This window comes from Tachyglossus aculeatus, chromosome X4 (assembly GCF_015852505.1).
Source record: "Tachyglossus aculeatus isolate mTacAcu1 chromosome X4, mTacAcu1.pri, whole genome shotgun sequence".
In the NCBI taxonomy this organism is placed as follows: domain Eukaryota; kingdom Metazoa; phylum Chordata; class Mammalia; order Monotremata; family Tachyglossidae; genus Tachyglossus; species Tachyglossus aculeatus.
In genome coordinates, this window is record NC_052098.1 from 26,551,079 (window position 1) to 26,555,477 (window position 4,399).

Consider the following 4,399-nt stretch of genomic DNA (forward strand, 5'->3'; position numbering starts at 1 on the left):
CTAAAGATAATCCATAAAGGAACTTCCCAGTTACAAGAAAGGAAGGATGCATGTTCTAAAACTCCCATTCATTTCATTAATTCATTCAATTGTGTCTACTGAGTGCTTAATGTGTGCAGGGCACTGTATTAGCACTTGGAAGAGTACAATACAATAACAAACAGGCACATTCCCCTGCCCACATGAGCTTACAGTCTAGAGGAGGGGAGTTAGACACTAAATTCCCAAGCTCCCACCATATACCACACACCGACATACACATAACCAAACACACACCTCCAGCATCAGGCTAAAGAAATAAGTTGGGCACTAGCCAAGTATCCCAGCCTCTATTATCATTAATAGTAAACAATTTAAAAAATGAATGTGCCAAGTGTGGTTTGCCTACTATAAGAAGAGTGGCTTACCTACTTTTGCTCCTGATCTAAATATGAATGACCAGGTTTTCTTCATTTAAATGGAGCTAGGGGGAGAAAGTTTCAGGGAGCAGGGCTTCCAGGAACAGAGCCAATAGTCCAAACATTTGGAAGGATAGTGAAGGGGAAGAGAGGTTATGAAGGCTGGAAACACACTAACTGAGCAAGAGGTAGAGGCATAGCACAGTAGACAGAGACAAAGGAAAGCACAAGGGACAAAGAGAAAAAAAGAAGGCTGAGAAAGACAGTATCCCTCTGCCTTCCTGTCACCTGGAGATGATGATGATGATGATGATGGTATTTGTTAAGCGCTTACTATGTGCAAAGCACTGTTCTAAGCGCTGGGGAGGTTACAAGGTGATCAGGTTGTCCCACGGGGGGCTCACAGTCTTAATCCCCATGTTACAGATGAGGTAACTGAGGCACAGAGAAGTTAAGTGACTTGCCCAAAGTCACACAGCCGACAGTTGGCAGAGCCTGCATTTGAACCCATGACCTCTGACTCCAAAGCCAGGGCTCTTTCCACTGAGCCACGCTGATGATGCCCAAAGTGGGTTTTAATAGTTGATGCTTTCTTACTTGGCTCCAATAATTGCCTGAAACTTTAAAAGTGGCACCAGGGAGATGTCCTCAAAACAGTATTGGCAGCCAGAGCTGGGACTGGCAGCTCCCCTCCTTTGCCGCTTTTGCTGCAATCCTGCTGGAAAAGCACCAGAGCTTAACATTTGGGGTTCATGTAGGAATTCATGTAGGATTAAACTGCCCCAAAACATGACTGTTCTGCTGAGATCAGGCCTACCTACGTTACCTAGTGTGAAGTGGTCCACACCGCATCGTCAATATTCCAGCCCTTTTTAAGCACATTTTTAATCATTGCAGTGGAGATGTCAATTCCCCAAGCCAGGAAGCCTCCGTTCCCCTAAAGCTACTGCCAAACCTGGAATATAGATGAGCTTTATCCAATCTCCCCCTATAGTAATACCCCAGTGGATTTACAGTACACCTGCATTGGAGGTAAATCGATTGTTGTTTCTTAATCCTGGATCCGACCAGTCAAGTTTCTCCTACTCATTGAAGCTTAGTAACTACATGCCCTCCACTGTAAAGAGAATTTTTTTGTCCTCTCACTGGGGACTTAGAGGTCAAAGTTTAAATCTATATTTAATGCCATTTTCTGAACACTGGATTTGTGATTCCCTTTATGTTGGTATTATATATCTTAAGGGATTTCAGGGAGAGAAATCTGGGAAGCCCAGCAACTGAGAGTGACCTTTACTTTAAATGTGTAAATAGGGTACAGTCTGTGATTCTGTGTTTTAAACCTTCTAATTGCACTTCCATAGATATTTCTTGAAAGCATGGGTTGTGCTGAGTGGGATTGTGTAAGTGACTTGGTACACAGGGAACTTTGATCTTTGACTTATATAGACTAAAGGCCAAAGGTTAAAATCACATGCTGGGGTGGCCCGGTTTTGACTGTATTTTCTGAAGCTTTATGCCTTAGCTGTGATCCCATATTATAATATGCAAATAGTATGGCCTTTAAGTGTCTTGCAAAAGGAAAAGTTCAAATTTACTCAATTCTATGTTTCCTATGAATTTTATAAAATGTTATTGAAATAGTATCTGAAATCCTCTTCAGAATGTCAGTTTTAGAATATTTCAAATATTTGCCTAAAAGGTTTTTAGAACTACAACAGTCATAATCTGCATACAGTACTTAAAGTAGATATGAAACTGATTTCCTTTTCACTTGTAGGCTTAACATTGACATAATCCCAATTTGGCCATTTACTGTTTCAATTTACCAAGTGCCCCCAGGCACATACATGAGGGGAAAAATGGCTTGATATCAACAATTAACAAATGAACTACCACCAGCCTGCTTACAAGAAGCCAGAGATAAAAAGATGCATCTTAGAGCACGTTCCCCTGTTCCTCTTCCTGGACCATTCCCAGCCACCAGGCTCTTAAAATATAGTGTACAACAAGACACCCTGAAACAACAAGATAAAAACAAGTTATGCTTGCAAAATATACTAGAAGTATGATTGGTATCCAGTTGGATTTTACTTTTAGTTCCAAAACTATGGGTTTTTTTTCTGATACTGTAAACTTTGTAGAATAACAAATGTCTGTCTCTGTCTATCTCTCCCGCATTATGGGCAAAGGAATATGTCTGCTAACTCTGTAATATTGTACTCTCCCAAGCACTTAGTACAGTGCTCTGCACATTGTAAGCACTCAATAAATACAGTTGATTGATTGAATAACAAGGATCTAGGAAGCCTATGCAAACTCCATACTGCTTCACTGTAGTAATAATTTGTGTGTGGGGGGGGGGGTTTAAGCCCTTACTATGTGCCAGGCACTGTACTAAGCCCTGGGGTGAATACAAACAAACTGGGTTGGATGCAGTCTTGGTCCCACATGGAGTTCACAGTCTTAATTCCCATTTTACAGATGAAGGAGCAGAGGTGCAGAGAAGTTAAGTGACTTTCCCAAGGTCTAAACAGCAGACAAGTGGCAGAGCCTAAATTAGAGCCTTCTGACTCCATTAGGCCACACTGATTCTTTAGTATTACTAATAATACTTATAATAATAGCATATATGGAACACCCACTGGCTGCAATACACGGTACTAAGCCTATGGAAAGTACAAAGCATGCAAGTGACACATTCCCTGTCCACAAGGAACTTACACTCTCTATTAGAGGCAGTAGACATAAAGGTATTTACAGAATAGTTCAAATAAATAAGTGAAAAAATGTATATATGTAAGTGTTGAGGGTGGATATAAATAAGTTCATAAGTGCTAGAGAGGGCTGATAGGTTTATATTGACTTTAATAGGAGAGAAAGATCCTCTCAGGGTCGCACCTGGAGAGTTTCCAGTACTCTACCAGTTTCGACTATGGGAGGGAGAGTCAAGCAGAGGCATATCCATTCCATTCCTAGCCTGGGCGGTGGCTAGTGAGTGGAAGGCAATCTGCTATAAGTCAAAACTCACCTGTGCTGGGCAGCAGTGGCCTGGGAGAGAGTCAAGGGCGGAGACTCAAGTTCAGTGGGCAGAAGAAGGTAATGGTAAACTCCTTCTGTATTTTTACCAAGAAAACTCTACAGATACACTACCAGAATGATTGTAGTTGGAGGTGGGAAATTCTGGGAGAGATATGTCCATGGTGTCTCCATGGGCCAGGGATGACTTGACAGCATAAGACAAGACAAGGAGAGGAAGGCATAAAAGTATTTAAAACTTGAATAGTCTAAATTAAAAAAAAATGACTAAACATATGTGTCTGAGTGCAAAAGAGGGTGCGAATAAATTCATAAGCATTAGGGTTGGCTGAACATATGACAGAGCTCAGTGTGCTGAGAAATTAATCAGGGAAAGCTTGTTGGAGGAGCTGGGATTTAAGGAGGGATTTAAATGTGGGGAGAGCTGTATTCTGTCTGACATGGGGAAGGAAGGAGTAAGTTCCAAGTCAGGGGAACAGCATGAACAAGGGGAGAGTCAAGAGCAAGGTGCGGCTAGACGGTTGGCTTGGAAGGAATGAATATACTAATTTGGGGAATAGCAGGGGAAGAGGGCAGTTAGGTTAGGTGGGATCAGATGGTAGAAAGCCTTGAAGCAGATTTTGAGGAATTTTTGTTTGAAGTGAAGAGACACATGGAGTCAATGGAGGAATTTGAGGTGAGGAGAGATGTGGGCCAAATGATACTTCAGGAAGCTGAGCCATGCAGCAGCGGATAGTCTAGAATGGAGGGAAGATGGGCTGGAGGCTGAGAGATGAGGGAATAGGCTGATGCAACAGTTTAGCAGAGGCAATACCAGAGCTTGAACTAGAGTGGTAGCAGTTTGGGTGGAGAGGAAGAGGAGGATTTAGGAACTGTGCTGGAAAAAAATGTCAGGATTTGGTAGTGGAGTGGGTGTTGCAGTTGAACAATAGGGAAGAGTTGAGGATGACACCAAGGTGGAACAG

The 4,399-nt window shown here is 42.2% G+C and overlaps 1 non-coding gene across 1 annotated transcript; it reads left to right on the plus strand.

Moving 5' to 3' along the window:
• The first annotated feature begins 3,278 nt into the window (after positions 1 to 3,278).
• Positions 3,279 to 3,416, plus strand: LOC119948440. Its single transcript, XR_005456835.1, has one exon. It is a non-coding gene; the product is annotated as a small nucleolar RNA SNORA7 (small nucleolar RNA).
• The last annotated feature ends 983 nt before the right edge of the window (positions 3,417 to 4,399 follow it).